Raw genomic sequence first — 17,044 nt, 5'->3', positions numbered from 1 at the left:
GACCATCTTCTGGAAGCAATGCAAATTATGAATAAAGCTTCAGTTTTTCTGAATGTATCTTTAATTCAGAAGTATGGCAGCTTCATAATACATTCATTTATCCCCAGAAATTAAAGCATAACATTTTCAGTAATAATTTCCTCTGGGCTTTGCTTACTATTAATCCATAATAAGTCTTGTAACTTACGTTTCTGTGATGTTTTCTGTTTCAGAAGACTTTTTTCATACATTCTCATTTAAGTTTTATGATAATTCTGAGAAATCAGCTGGGAATTGCCTTTATTATCTGAGGCCTTATTGTTTGATATTTGGAGACAATATTGCCAACCTAGGAAAGGCGTTAACAATGGTGTCACATATTAGAGTAAGACGGCAGAAAAAGCAAGGGAATATCAATGTTTCAAGGATATAGCTTGTTTCTGTAGCCACGAGGGATGTGCTCAATGAGGAGGGTTTTGAAAATAGGGTTATTCTCAGGATGTGGTAGGAAATGTGGAGCTGTCTGTTCTGCCCTCTATTCTATGCTCTTGTTCCCTGAAGAATCATCTCTCAGGTTTTCAAGGCCATTGTTCCAAATATAAATTTCAAGAGGTCCAAATGGGGTTCAAATAAAATATAGTTTGGCTACTTTGCACAAAAAGTACTGAAATAACTACTGGAGACCCGGTGCCAGACAATAGACCCTGTCCCTCACTTAGGCTCTCAGCTGCTCACCAAGCTGCATGTGTGCTTGTTCCAGAGGAGCCTGGGCCTTCATGAGAGGTGCCATGGATGAGCATCCTGGATACCTTGTGTCTAGTGGTAGTGTAGGCTACTAGAAAGTTCAGAACTGTGCCAAGTGGCTATGATTTGATGATTCTGGAATGACTATGTGCCTGTTTGAAATGTTTTGGGAAGCAAGGCAAGCTGATCTATAAAGAGCAATGAATAAGTCACTTTGTTATGGTTTGAATTTGACATGTATCCACAGGCTTATCTTGTGTTTGCCTGTTCTCCCCTGAGAATGTTTTGGCAAGCTCTGTAATCTTTAAGAAGTGGCCCTATCTGGGAATCAGGTTAATAGAAGCCTTTAAAGGTTTTACTTGACCTCTGTTTTCTGGTCTGCAGTCATGTGAGCACCCCTTGTGCTATGCTTCTGTGTCTATGAGTGAAGCTGGTCTAGCAGACCTTCCCCACCAGGGTGACCTGAAACCCCCAGAAACTCTGAGCTGTAAATAAATCTTTCTCACATTCGTGTCAGATATTGTGAATGTAGTTTTTACATTTCAAAATAAGCATCAGAGCTTTCTGTACAGATGACAGTATATTCAAATGTCTTCTGCTTTTGTTGTTATAAACGTCCCTTGTCATCAGGTTGGGATCTGCCAGAGTCTTTCAACAGGAGACTGCTGCCAGCTAGCTTTGGTTTCCTTGATGCTTCCTCAATTATTGCTGGTTTCTTTGCTCTCTATTCGTCCATAAACATGCACTGGAAAATGTGACTGCAGGGTCATTTTATCATTTTATCTGATTCCCAAGTCATTCTCACAGTGTTTATAGCACAGACCTGCTTGAATGTCTGTTTAATGTGTGTTTTCCTCATTGATAACTTCATTGATTTTTCTCATAGCTAGACATTTAGGTTTTCTTTTTGAAAATGTAGTTTGAGAATTTCTGACAGGACTGTAGTGTTTTGGTCACCCTGCCTCAGCGCCCCCACCACTCCTCCTCACACCTTCTCGTGTTCTTCTTTAAACTCACCGAGTCCACAGTGCTGCCAGTCATGCTATTTATTTATTTATTTAGAACCCTTTTGTAGGTGAAATTGAGCTGTTCTGGCAGGTAGATTTGCCCAGTCCCTAAAGGAGGAGTAGGATTCCGGGAGGGGATATCCTAAACGAAGTCCTTCAAAGGAGACAACATGAGGAAGTGCTGAAGAAGAAAAAGATGGGTTCTGGTGTGGTAGGTTTTGTAGTAGGAATGGTAATAGATCAATCTAGAGAAGCAGACGATGGTGGGCGAGTGGCTCCCAAAGTTTGCTGAACATTCAAGTCACATGAATTAAGAAAACAATGCAGATGCTTATCTCCCTTTCTGGGCATCTTCAGCTAATTGGTTTGGAGTGTTTTCTAGAACACTGGGAATTACAAAGCTTTCATTGTGTACCAATATGGGGGAATCTTCCAGCCAATTTGTAAAGAATCTTATGCATCATACTAAGGTATTGGAGTTTATTTATAGAGCAATTTACGGAGTCAGAGGATCACTGGAAAATTTTATCCAGCAAGTTTTTGAATCAGGAAGATCGTTCTGATTGCTTGAGGAAAGCAGGTTAGCGAAGCTAAGTAAGTAAGTTGAGAGATGCCATCTTGCAATCTTGCAGCAAGAAGGATGCTGCCAGCAAGCACTGGCAAACATCTGCCTCCTTTACTTCCTGTGTACCTCATAGTTTCAGATCGAAAAAATTCATCATTTATTAAAAATGACTTTCACTGTGGATAATACATCCTTTAAAGTAAACTAGTTTTTTTTCTTAAAACAAGTGTTAGAACAATGTATGATTATGGCACAGACCTGTAACATGACAGTCACTTTTGGATACTCACCATCTTCCAGGATGGCAGCTTTGATGGACGTTTTTCAAAGTGGCTTCCAAAGTCAAAAGTGAAAGGAACTGCTAGAATACTTTGAGCCTGAGCCCCCATCCTCACATCCTAGGCAATCTCCAGAAAGCTCAAGTTGCACAGCCAGGGATGCTTTATTAACACTTCTCCCCAATGCTGAGACTACCTGCAGCACCCTGCCCTTTCTGCCATCGGCACCGTGTGGACCTGGCAAGGTACCCACTGCTGAGCTTACCTGGATGCTCACCTGCATGGGACTCCTTTCAGCAGAGTGCAGCTTCCATGCCACATTAGTCTGTCACATCACTCAGCCATTGGAGAGCAGGAGCTCTCTTCCTGCAGACTCTTCCTGCAGCTTAGGCAGCAATGTCCTCGGCAGGTGTCACTGTATGTTATCACAGTGGTTATGAACAAAATGGCCCTCTTGTTTATGAAGATGCCATCTATTTGATAAAAGCTTTCAGTGAATAATTGTTAAAGAATTATTAGAAAAAAGAATAAACCATAAATGGTGAGCATATGCAATATTTGTATTAGGTATTGATGGGCAAATTACTGAGAAAATAATCAGTATCTTAGAATATGGAATCAGTAAAAATGGACTGAAATTTATTAAATGTGTGATAACATTTTTAATGTTCTTCTGAGACAAAATGAAAGCATGGGCTTTTACTAATTAGACTGGCAGAGGTGGAAGAGAAAGCCATGCTTGTGAAGAAGTGGAAAGTTGTTTTTCCTATGCTGTTGATGGTCAGTCTTTGTGCAGGGTTGTTTGGCAGTACCTGGTGACCACTATGAAATACACAGTTATCTGTGTGACAGTTCTCTACTACCTACCTAACTCTACCACACAGGTCACAGCCCATAGGAGGCTGGTCCACATTGTCCAGTTCAGTACCATTTATTTCTTTAACTTGTCTGTGCAATGCTTGCTCTGCATCCCTTTCCTCTGGTGTGTAACTCTCTGGAGTTGGGGATTGGTTGTAGCATTGGTATAAGAAAACAGCATCTTGTTTTGACCCTTGTGTGACTCGGCAGATGAAGCCTAACCCAGGTGGCTGCGGTGGTACTCTTCTGCAGGTTCTTACGTAGGAGAGTTGGGGTGGTCTCTCCCAATATTTCTCTAGCAGGGACAGGCTGGATGAGCCTGGAGCTCCTCCTTATCCTTCTTGCCCACCATCTTTGTAGATGCTCTAGTTTCCAGGGCAGTAGGCTTGACCCTCTTGTCCACATGGGACTAAAGCTGTTCACAAAGCAGCAAGTTAGGTACCTCCCTCAGTTACACTTAACAGGCATGTGGGGGTACATAATAGTTGTGCTGTGGGTCACCCCTCTAACCCTGGCAACATTTTAATCTGTTTATTTATATACAGGTAATATTAATTTACTACAGTCTTGGGATGACTTCAGATTCTTTAATCAATCCAAGTAGTTAGTGCAGTTATCTCCTGCTTTCAGCCTAACCCCGCATTAAGGGCATTGCAGACATTAATTATTGAGTTGATTTGTAAAAATCCTGGTTGTGGTTAATCAGCCTAAACTGTTCACAGATGTAGCTCTCAGCAGATGCTTCTTAGCTTTAATTCTTTATGCTGGTGTGATATCTCAGTTACCAAATTTCAGGGAAGTCATGTATATCTTTTTACTGAATTAACTCTGTTTTCCTAAGATAAATCAATAAGAAAAATAAGAGCAGCTGACATTTTTAATCATTCATTTTTTAAAGGACACTCTGCTAATACTGTTATAGGAATTTCACATTCCGTTTTTAAGAAATCTTCATTGTTAGTTCAGTTTTTGAAGAATAAAAATAGAGGAAAGCTGACATTGTAGATTTTAAAGATTATAAGGAAATTTCCTTTGGGCTTACAGTGACCTGGATAACTGAAAACCACTCTCTGAGTTTGTTTTTCCTCTTTTTTTTTTTTTTTTCTTATCTGCCTTCCTTAAGTATCTAGACTATATAACTAGGAATTCGGGGGAGGGGGTATTTAAGCCCCCACTACCATTTCTTTGAATTGAGTCCCTTGGCACTGACAGTGACCTGTGCTTTCCTGAAATACCATATTGGACACTGGCTCATACTACAGACTCAATAGCTTTGGGGAAGTTTTACCTCTTTCAGAGATTATAATAAGAAATAAAAAAAGTCCTTGAAATTCATGATATTCTTTTTGATCACTTTAAAGCACCCACTTTAGTAGATCTTAAGATAACTAAATGAATACTGTCTGTTTTTGCCAAAGGAGATGTCTGATTTTACTGGGTTCTAATACAGGATAGAATTAATAAGTGGCTTCCAGATTCTTTATATTATCTTTTCATCCTTTTACCGAACATGAAAAAAGTATTTTAATTTTAGCCAGAGACTAGTTTGTCTTCATTCTTATCACTTTTCTGTCCTCAAATTCACCATGGAACATGTTTGAAAATGGCCACCTAGGACTTACATTGTTTTTTAAACCATTAATTGATTAATTTTCTGCATTCTATTCAGTTTCCCCTCCCTCCCTCCCTCCCTCCCTCCCTCCCTCCCTCCCTCCTTCTCTCCCTCCCTCCCTCCCTCTCTCTCTTCCTCCCTCCCTCTCTCCATCCCTCCTTTCCTCCTTTTGTTCCTCCCTTGCCCTTCCCACTAATCTTCCCGTTCCTTCTCCTCATTCACTCTTCTTTTCTCTTCAGAAAAGGGCGGGCTTCTCATTTATGTCAGCCAGCCAATGGCATATCAAGTTGCAGTAAGGCTAGACATTTCCTCTCTTATTAAGGCTGGTTGAGGCTACCCAGTAGGAGGGAAGGGCTCCAAACACAGGTAACAGGGTGAGGGACAGCCCCTGCTCCCACTGTTAGGAGCCCCATAAGAAGACCAAGCTACACAACTGTAACACATATGTAGAGGGTCCAGGTCAGTCCCATGCAGGCTCTCTAGCTGGTGAGTCAGTTCCCTGTGAGCCCCTATGAGCCCAGATTAGTTGATTGTGTGGATTTATATTTTTTTGTGGTGTAGGGCATATGCTCTTTAAGAACAGTCTTGCTTCTCCATGAATTTCTGGCATGGAAGATGTAAAGCTATAGGAACTTTTTTTCACCCCTCTTAAATAGAACCTCGAGTTTGAGTTTCCGTTTTCAGTGTTCTAGCCATGTAAAATGAATAGCTTGAGAGTGAGGAGGCCCAGGCTCTGGCTGACATCTGCTCCTAGGACTCCCGCAAGACAATGGACTTACATTCTTCCATATTTTCAGTTGATCGTCTTGTCTACAGGGTTTTTGAAATATCACTGTACTACTTACCTTTATTATTGTGTCTTTATAGTGAAGTAAAGGAACAAATACGATGGAAATGTATTTTTGTTGTCTTAGCATCTCCTATTTTACCTCTGTTGGCTTTTTAAAATTAAAATAATATTGAAACAGCCTCTTGAATGTTCCAGACTGGCTTTGAAATATCCACATAGCCTAGGATGGCCTTGAACTTCTGATCCTCCTGCCTCATCTTTGTATTGTTGGAATTACAGGTGGGTGTCATCATATATAGATGGTGCTGGACATCAAATTCAACGCAAAAACCATGCGAAGCGAGCACTCTACCAGCTGAGCTGTGTTCATACTCCCTCTGTTGTCTTTTGAGGTATACTGAATTCTTTTGAGGCATGTTGAGTTAAGAAGAGTCCTTTCCAAGAACAGCCATTTTGAAGAGCAACCGACTGTAGGGGTGCCCCATCCTCAACTGGAAAATTGTAACACAACCTGTACACCCAAGGCTCAGGGAGCATCACTGAAGTGGGGATAGAAAGATTGTAAGAACTGGAGGACCAGCTCATTTCATGAAATAGTGTCTTCCATATGTGACAGAGAGAGCACTCATAAAATATATATGATTGCTTAAACACTTCCACGGTGACATTAGTTGACACCTAACGTGGATATGGGAAATCTTATAAGACCCTGTAAGTGCTTACTTACGGGGCCAAGGTCACCTGATATGGCCACAAGGAATGAAACTGGGTTTGGGTTGGAAGGGCCACAGTAAGACTGAGTATTCGACAATTTAATTAGAGCAGTTTCTTCACCAGAAACGGAATGTAGTGACAATTTCCAGGATCAATGCAGTTGTAGTTGCCAGGATACAATAATATCTGCAAGTTATACAGAATGCAGAAGATTAATGTCTAAGACCAATTTTCCTATCAAGCTTCCATGTTTCCTTGACTTCCAGGGGATTATACAGAGAAACACAAAGCAGCCTGCATTATTCAGGGTTCTAGTCACAGAACTTAGGTAATCTATCTCTCTCTCTCTCTCTCTCTCTCTCTCTCTCTCTCTCTCTCTCTCTCTCTCACACACACACACACACACACACACACACACACACACACACACACACACTTGGAATGACTTACAGGCTGCAGTCCAGTAATGGGTAGCTATCACTGAATGTGAAGTCCGATTATCTGAGTTGATCAGACCCATGAGCAGGGTGTCTCAGCTCGTCTTCTGTTTGTGCTAGGATCCCAAAGAAATAGGTTCCCTAGTGAAGAAATGGATGTGCTGGCAAGGCGAGGGCAAGCAGGTAAAGACCGAAGGAACCCTTTCTTCTTCCATTGTCCTTATATAGTCTTCCAGCAGAAGGTAAAGCCCAGATTAAAGGTTGCTTTCCTACCTTAAGAAAAGAACTGTAGTTCATTTCAGATATAGTCTGAACGCTTCACTGCCTGAGGTCGTGCATTGGTCTCCCAGGAACTGGAAGGCCCATTGTGCCCCAGGAACCATGGACTCTAGCCTGAAACACTTGTGCCTCTCTAGGCAGGTAGGCCAACCAAATCCATGGTTCACTTCAAGGCTCCCCACCCCCCTCCGCCACCCAAGATGAACTCTAAGCAAAGTATAGCGCTAAAAAAGGGAGAATCAGTCTTCTCCTGTCTTAATTAGGGGTTCTATTGCTTTGATGAAACACCATGACCAAAAATTAGGTTGGGGAGGAAAGAGTTTATTTGGCTTTCACTTCCATATCACAGTTCATCATTGAAGGAAGCTGGGATAGGAACTCAAATAGAGCAGGAACCTGGAGTTAGGAGCTGATGCAGAGACCATGGTAAAGGATGCTGCTTCCTGGCTTAGTCCTCATGGCTTGCTCAACCTGCTTTCTTATAGAACCCAGCCAGGATCACCAGCCCAGGGTGACTCCACCCACAATGGGCTGGGCTCTCCCAATCAATAGCACAGCAGGATCTTATGGGGGCATTTTCTCAATTGAGGTTCCCTCCTTTTATATAACTCTAGATTGCACCAAGTTGACATATCCAGCTCATCCTGATAGGCTTTCCAATCTCAAGTACATTCTTAAGCACATATACATATGAGTAATACTAAAGGGACCCAGCAGGATGTATTTTTATATGTGAATACACACAGACATGTAGCAATAATTAAGAAGTCATGAAATTGAATAGGAATGGGTGGAGGATCTGGATGTGAGAGACTGTGGGAAGAAAATGTAACTACTATAATCACCCATGAAATTCTCGATCAAATAGTAAAATAAATGTTAAAAAGAGAACCATCTATTCAACCTGTTCCAATGTAGCCTGTGGAATTAAAAACCTCGGTTATGAACCTGATTGCCTGTTTGGAGAATTTTACCATTGCACGTTTTCTGAGTTTTGTTCTACTCAGCTCATCTTTCCCTGGACCTATCTCTCAACATGACCATGTATGCCTTCACCAGTCAGCCTTTCCTGTGGAAGGCAGTCCTGGAGCAATTCACCCTCTGAGTGTGTCCCGAGTGAGAACTTTCTTGTCCTGTTCCCTTTTTGATACAGTCCTTCCTCTGATGGGTACTTACCCAGTTCAGAAACTCCTCTGTTTCAGTTATTCTATATTTAGTCCTCTGTAAACATCATTTTAATGGAAAAATGCCCAACTAACAGTCAACTTAGGAACAGTTCATCAGGGTGAGTCTTGTAATTTTAGCCATGCTCTTCTTACTGAGTCTCTCTGACTGTCAGATAAGATTCAGAACTTTGGATGATTGAAATAGGAAGTGAATTTTCCAGTATGTGGATTGACTGTGCTTATTCCGTGCTATGGTAAATACGCCTTCCAGCTGTCTTTTACATAACGGTTGTGATGCAAAATGTTTGCTGCCCATCTACCAGTTGTTTAACTCTCTGCCGTCTGTTGTGCCAGTTCTTGACACTGCCTGGCATTTGCATAGACCAACAGGCAAATATTCTTTGGGATTTAATTTGGTTAAGCACTGCCTAGTCGTGTAGATTTTTGTCTTTTTATTTTTTATTTTTATCTTTTGAGATTATATTTGCATCACGACTCCTTCCCTTTCCTTCATCCAAACCTTCCCATACACTTCTGTTTGCTTTTATTCAAATTAATGGCCTCTTTTTCATGAATTGTTTTGAATTATATAAGATATAACCCCCTCCGTTTATAACGTTCCTTGCATGTCTGTTCTCGGGGCTTTTTGGAGTGGTTAACTAATTGACGTGCTTTTCCTAGAGAAGATCTTCTCTTCTCAGCATTTCTTAGTTGTCCGTAGTTCTTTCTGTAGTGTTGTGAAGGCCCCTGGGCTTTCTCCCATTTTGTATCTTGGTTTTATTTTATTTATTGAGACATGGGCTTGAACTATTGATCCTCCTGTTTTTGCCTCCAGAGTGCCAGTCAAACACTGTTGTCTGCCACCGTGTTTGACTGGAAGATGTTTATTGAGCTGTTTCTGCCCTTTTGCCTCAGTGTTATGTATATTATGTACTGAAGTAAGAAGATTCATTTTTTTGTTTGTTTGGTTGTTTGATGGCATGGACATTTACGATAGCTGTGTGCGTGAGAGAGACTTTCCTTACATGATAATGGGGCAAATGTCCACTGTGCTTTAATTTCACTCAAATCTTGGGAAGAAAATTATTCATGTTAGGATAAATATAGGAATCTTATGAAACATAAAATAATTCATCAGTAGATGGTATCAGTCAAATTTCATAATCCTTTGAATTATTGCAATTATTTTTCAGTATATATTTTTTATTCTACCTTGATGATGGGTATCAGATTTGAGTAGAATATCAGAATATGCATACACTTGGCTGTACTATGCTCTAAAGGACTTAAGTGTGGCTGTGGTCAATAGTAACTTGGTGATTCTTGATTTTCCAGCATATTTTTTTCAATCTTATTTCTCAGAGATTGATATTTTCAAGCTTATACTTAGGTAAGTTTTGATTAAAAAATTAAATTTTCTCCTATTTTGCTTGGCTGTTTTCATTTTTCTTCACAGAGTTTTTTCCTGACTAAGGGGTTGCAGTTTTAAGGTACTGTGTAGATGGAAGAGTAACCAGAGCTAGAGACCACATCTCTGGGATTACTCACATCTCTGCCTCCCCGATATCTAGCCTGGTTGTGCCATGAAGGGTTCCCTGTCACAGGACAGGGCTCAAATTATTGTATTCTGCAAGTGGCTAGTTAGTAATAAGCCTGAAGAGGCCAAGCAGTTTGTAATTATTTATTAAGCCTCTGAGTGATTATTTAGAAGTGGCTGTGGGATGGGGCGGTACAAAGAAATCTCTGCTTGTAACACCTTTTACTGATTTGTTCAAGTTATATTAGAGAAATTAGAAAGCAAGTAAAAGATATGATAACTAAGTGATGTGCAGCACATTGGCTGTGCCTGAGATGTGTGAGATGCAGAAAGGCTTGTATGTGGGACTCACCCATCTTGTGTAAGCAAAATTCCTGGGTGTTGTCCTGGGTGCTTTTATCTGTCTTGCCTTAGCTGGAGCATTCTGTTCCCTCTGGTTCAAAATGATTGAACTGAAGATACATTCAAAATATAGAATAATAAATGGAAAGGTTGAAGTTTGTTTTTACTTTGTTATTTATCATTTCAAGTTGAGGTTTTCTAGGCTAGAGTGTGTCTAAGCAAGGGCTTTCTTGTTAGGCAACCAGCCTTCTTCTGAGGATCTGTGTATGTGGAGCAGAGGCTAGTATCTTTCTGAATTGTTACCTCTGAGTATGGCTGGTTCTTTCACACACTTTTTTGGGAAAGGTTTGTTTGTTTTTTTCTTTGCTTTTTAGCACTCTTTGCTTGTGTTATTTGACTAGTCCCTTGATAAGTCAGAGAAGACCCATCTGTCCCTAGCCAGTCCATTTTCAACCAAAAGCGTGTTCTGTCAATCTGTACTGACTATGAATTCTGCTGAGGCTCATTTTGTCCTATAGCACTTACTGTATCCACATCTCTGTAGGCTTTAGACTCTTCAGACTTGATTCATTGAACAGAAGGTTAGAGCCTCATCTCTTTCCTCTTCAATGAATCTCTTCTAGGCAGTCTCTCTATCTGCCACATGGCCTCTAGGATACCTAAGAGTCTTTAGGGCTACCCTGATGTTAGTCACATCTTCTTAGAGATGCACTTTAGGTCTTATTTAAAGCTTTGATGTGAGGTCTGATTATTTAAATAACAGGATTTTTTACAATGTAACATTTATTTTTGTGCCTTCTTCATTTTGCATAGTTTTGTTTTAGAAAAAGTACCTGGCAGTGTAGAGGAACCTATTTTTATAGGTTTCTTCTGTAAATTATTATGAAGAGCATCTCAGCATGGCTCTCACACACTATCAGAAGGAGACCTACCTGGTACTGTCTCTTCTCCAAACTCTTCCTCTAGCTCTTCTGTTTGGTCCTCTCTGTTAAAAGTTAAACATATAAACCTTTTGATGTTTTGGAAGCCATCCTAAAACCCAGAAGCTTTAGTCTGTCCTAAAAATGCTTCTATGTATATGTAAACATGCAGGTACAGTATGTCTTTCATAGAGTTACTCATTTATACAAAGTATTTGAAGCAACCTACAGATCTTCAATAGAAAAACAAGTGTCAATATTTTGGTTCTTTTAGATGGTAAGCTGGACCTGTCCTCACTGCTGTATAACCATAGGATGCCATCATTGCAGATTCTTAATTTAAAAAGATGGAAGTGGCGTGTTAAGAATGTGTTTGAAAATTAAGTCTGAGGATGTGTGGATGTCCCATATGTATGTATATGCACTTATGAAGCACACATGGAAGGTATAGGGAACAGTGTAAGCTTACCATTTAAATTTCTCTCATTTGAGTTTTATTTCCATACATTGAGTTATATATGAATTACGTGAGATTAATGTATTATGTATCCTTGGCTGGCCTGGGCCTTTATTTACAGAAAGGCTGGCCTTGAATTCATAGAGCTCTCCCTTAGTCTGCCTCCAAAGTGCAAGTGCTGTTGTGCCTGACAAGATGAATTTTTAATATATGTTTATAAGTACAGAATTAAAATCCACAAGTCTGTAGATGTACCCTGGAAGATGGGATAACGCATGTAAAGAGCTTCAACAGTCCTAGTATCTGTGATGTTCAGAAAGTGGCTGTGGACATGGTGGTAATGGTGATTGTGATGACAAGATTTTACCCTAAACAAACCCTAGAATCAGAAATTGTGGCTTCCATCCTGCATAGTATGTTAGTAATCTTAAAGAATACAGCCTAAAGCAGGAGATATTTAGTAGTTCTTGTGCACAGTTTCCCTTGGTTCTCTGTAATATTTTCTTACTGCTCTTAAAGGGAAAATAATTATAAATCACTTAACATTAAGGAAACTAGTCAGAAAAGTTATATTGCCAAGTAGTGAAAAAGAATGCATCTGGCCATGTTGGTAGTCTTGACAGGTAAATCCTGCTTCCCTCTGGTTTTGTGGAATACTGGTCATTGCTGCCTATTTCTTATGTGCATGTTTGATCGATCTGAAAGACAAGGTGTTTTGTATTGATTAGGGTTTGGTGATTTCCCTGATGATCTGATGACTTATACGACACTAATAGAAGTGAATTTGGCTTGTCAGACCAGTCATCATCCATTAACATTTGGCCTTGAGAACTTAGGTTTCCTAGACACCTGTACCCATGCCCTGCAGAGCTACAGTCCTGAATTCCTGTTTTTAAACCCATGTCATTGCTTTCAGTGGTTAAACTATTGCAAAGACTTTGCCTGCTTCTGTTGTGTCTCCCTCTGATCCTCTTTGTGATCTGTTAGACAGCGTAGGCCTGACTGAGACATAATACTTTTCTGAGACCTGGCAATAAGAAGCAAGTTCAGTGCCAGGTGAAGAAGCACAATTAACACTATACAAGTACTTTCTGTTTCTCCTTCAATGTTGGAAACCTTATGCATGGATGGGCTGTATCTATAATGCTATTAATAGATGTGTTTTTATTCTTTGTGTCTTGTACTCATGTGCTGGTGTTATTTTTGACCAGTGTTGACATCTATAATTATTTTAATTAAGTGCACAGCTGTCATTCAGATAGAAACTGTTGAATGCTTATTTTGAACAAATAGCTTGAAATTAATATGTTTTTTAACAACTACCAATTGGTTATAATATAAACTATTGTCACTGCTGTTAGGTGAAATCAAATTATGTTGAGTTGTTCAGCATATGAAATTTTTTTTGTTGAGATTGTATAAGTAGTAATGAAATAACTAATAATACTTAGAAAAGAGGAAAGTGAAAAATAACTAATACTTTTCTGCAGTACAACCAGATTTAAGATCATATTATATCAGAAATGTTTCAGATAACAGATACCTGTACTCACCCGTTTCCTTTTTCTTCTTATGGGCGTTTATTTGACTTTTGTAAAGAAGTGAGAAACAAGAATAGATTTTATTGTGGTGACCTCGTGGCTTCAGAGTTGCTGGCTTCATTTGCTTGATGCCTTTTTGGAGACTGGAAGAAGCAGAGAACTACTTCTTTATCCTAGAGCTCTTGTCTGACCTCGTAGAACAACTGCAGAGGTATACAGGTAGTTGATTTGATTTCAGCTGCTTTCCCCCTTAACATTTTAGTCTTACCTATGCAACACCATCTTTTTTCTTTTGTGGTGGGATTAAAATAAATCCGAAGCTAAGATTGCTTTTTTGGTACAAACACTCTGAGAATAGATAATAATCTTAGCTGTAAGTATATTGTTCAGGGTTATAATACACAGAAAAACACAAGCTCTTCCTTTGGAAGCTCTTCCATTGTGGTCTTATCAATTTAAAATCTTAGGGCTCTTTCATGCCCAAGTAACTGGAAATTGTGGGAGTTTTAAAAAGTTTTTGGGGTGGCATCCACTGTGTTTGTTAATTTAAGTTGTAAGAGCAAGTTAAGAGTAAGCTTGAGATAATAGGCCAAACAGTTTATAATTAATATCAGCCTCTGTGTGCTTCTTTGGGACTAAACAACTGAGGAATCAGATGGGGCAGAAACTTCAGTGTACAAATCTAGATACTGTAACTGAAGGTTATTGTGTTGTTTTTGAATTTTTGACTGGTGAAGAAGGAGCAACAGCTGCTAAAAGACATTTGATTATAAATGCTGTTGGATTAATCCAACCTATATATTTTGAAAATGACTTGACATCAAAATTTAAGTCAAAATATATGTTACTTTGGAGAAGATATTTTATTTTTGTTTCCACATGAAATGAGATGCCATGGAGTCATTCTGGGTTAAGAAAAGTAAGTTTTTATCAAGGAAGGTCCCTTAGAAACTCTCCATTAGGAGCAGATAGCTCAGATGATCCAACATTTTGTTCCAGTTTTCTCTGAGTTCTACATCCAGAAGAGCTTCAAGACTGCTGGCTGAGACAACCCAGCCTCACAGAATGTTCCAGCCAGAACTTGACCATAATCCTAATTTTTCTTTGGATCCTCATAAGATTATCCGAACTCCCACTCAGCAGGAAGTGGCCTAGAAAACTATACTCACATTCTCCAAAAAATGGATTATGGATGTTTGTCTTTCTTTAGTGTGTTGGTTTCTAGTTATTATGAATAATGATCAGCAAAAGTGCTAATCAAAGGAGATTAGAATCAGGGTCTTGTATTGAAAAGAAAAAAATGGGGAACAGCTGTGGGATAATGCTTTTGTACACTGTTAAGATTTTTCACTTGTATTGGTTTAATAAAATGCTGATTGATTAATAACCAAGCAGTAAGTATAGGTGAGGCAGCCAGACTAAGAGAATTCTGGAAAGAGGAAAGGCAGAGATGCAGTTACCAGCCAGATGCAGAGGAAGCAAGATGAAAATGCCTCACTGATGAAAGGTACCAAGCCACGTGGCTAAACAAAGATGAGAATTATAGGTTAATTTAAGTTAGAAGAGCTAGTTAATAATAAGCCTGAGCTAATAGGTCAAACAGTTTGTAATTAATATAAGTCTCTGTGTGCTTCTTTGGGACTCAATCAATGGCTGACAGACCAGGCGGGACAGAAACCTCAGTTTACACCTGTCCCACATGCAGGTGTAATCCCTAGATATAATCATAAAACTGACCTTGTAATCTTAATATTCCAAAGAAGGAATTGGAAGATCAGGAATTCAGGCTCATTTTGGCTACACAGTAAATTATAGATCTGTCTGGGCTATAGAAGACTCTAAAAGCAAGCTAACTAAAACAAGAACTTTCCTCCTCAGCTTCCTTGTAAACCAGTTGTCACAAAGCTCATTGCATACCCAGCATGAGCTAGCTTTCAATGTAAGAAATGTAAGAAAATGTAAGCCATGTTTTAGAAATAGTACTGGCTTTTTTTCTGTTATCATGTGCTGTCCTCTTTTTCCATAACTTGTCCCTGGAAAAGATGACCCAAATTTAATATACAAAGGTTAGACATTGAGTTGTCTTTACTAGAGCGAGAACTAAAGCAGTATAACATTCCTGGTTATAAATGGATATTTTTATGTCTAAGACTTATGCAGCATAAATGGAATTTTTAAAACATTAAAATACATTACATTGAAACTTGGACAGTTTTGCCAACTAGTTATTTTGTAGCTCAAATTCTGCTTCTGTCAGCAGGAATACTAGTTCTAACCATTGAAATAAATCGTCAGTGCAGTTTTAAGTAAGGGTTCACTGGTGAGTGTTATATAAAGGAGAGAATAGGAATGCATGAATTAGATCGGGGCATTGTCCTGCTACCTTTTATCTTAGGAGACCCTGGCTACCCTCTCCTGACAGATTTGATTGCAGTTTGAGCCACAGTTATCGGCATTTTACAGTGCTGGTTTGGGCTTTGTATTTTAGTGATGTTTTTTAAGGTTCCTTCCTTGTCACTTGTTGCTTGTTCAGTTACCATAGTCTTTCTTGGTGTTTCTTTCTCTTTCCTTAGCATACTAAGTTAATCAGCTTAGGTTGTTTGTCCACTTAACAATTGGGTACAACATTCAGATCCTTTATTATATCCACTTGGTCTCAGATTGTGTTATTATTATCAGTAGCACATTTTAATAATTTCACTAGTTTTTAACCAACTAATATAAATGTGTCACATTTATGTCATGTGCAATTTAACATTGTTTGGCTATGTGGAACCCTTGATGGTTGGGCTTCACTGGGATGATATGGCAGGATGAGTTTTTTTCATCAGCTAAGGTATGGGTGGCTCAGTTTACTTATGAGGATATTTTGAAGATGATCCTTCAGTGTTTGGAAATGCTGGCTGCACAAAGTCAGTCTGTACAGTGTAGACTGTCTTGCATCTTAAACTAAACCAAATCTTTTCTGGATTTCATTCCCTTTTCTTTAAGATGATCAAATTTGCCTTCTGATTTTCTTGTTGATTATGTAAGTTAGGATCTCATGTAGACCAGGCTGATTTCAAACTCAGTAGGCTACTGAGCATCATGGCTTTGAATTCATGATCTTCCTCTCTGTATCCTCCAACTGTTTGAATTACTGGTCTATGTACCATGCTGGGTTTATCATAGGATCTTTTGTTTTTTAATTGCCTGTGAATTTCTTACATTTTGATCAAATCCACACATTTTCTTCCTTTCAAATTACCTGATATGCCTCCTCCCACTTTTCTCTCTCAACTTCATGTTCTCTTTCTTTTTAAATAATTTTGAGAATTTCATACAGGTATTTTTTAAATCACAGTTAGCCTCAACCTGTCCCTTTAACTTCTCCCTTGTACCCCACCTCACTTCATATCTTTTTTATAAAAATAATTTAATAGTTCCTCAACTTTCATTTGTGCTGTCCGTATACTTCTGGGTTTGGGTGATGTACCTTCCTGTTTATCATAATGCATGAAGTATTAGCTGGAACAATAAAAGATAAAAATATAAAGAAATGCATGTAAGAAAAGACACCAAAGTATCATTATTTTCAGAAGATATGATTCCATACATAAAATATACAAAAGTCTGCACCAGAAAATCCCTTCACTTATAGACATATTAGACATAGTTGTTCTCTCTCCTTTTGCCTTTCTTTGAACCACAGGAGTAGCTTCTCTGGCTTTGTGAAAAAAAAAAAAAAACTAGCTGGGGCTGAGACTTCATGTGTCCTTCCCCTTGTTTATGCCTGGATGTTGACTGCTTGATCTTGTACAAGTCTTGTAGATGCAGTC

The 17,044-nt window shown here is 39.1% G+C and overlaps 1 protein-coding gene across 5 annotated transcripts in view; it reads left to right on the top strand.

Moving 5' to 3' along the window:
• Fars2 (phenylalanyl-tRNA synthetase 2, mitochondrial) overlaps positions 1-17,044 on the top strand; it is a 376,567-nt gene that overhangs the window by 45,037 nt on the left and 314,486 nt on the right. The window lies entirely within an intron of this gene.

The sequence above is a fragment of the Alexandromys fortis genome, unplaced genomic scaffold, assembly GCF_014885135.2.
Source record: "Alexandromys fortis isolate MF-2015 unplaced genomic scaffold, M_Fortis_MF-2015_v1.1 scaffold_5, whole genome shotgun sequence".
In the NCBI taxonomy this organism is placed as follows: Eukaryota; Metazoa; Chordata; class Mammalia; order Rodentia; family Cricetidae; genus Alexandromys; species Alexandromys fortis.
This window is presented reverse-complemented; position numbering and strand designations above follow the sequence as displayed.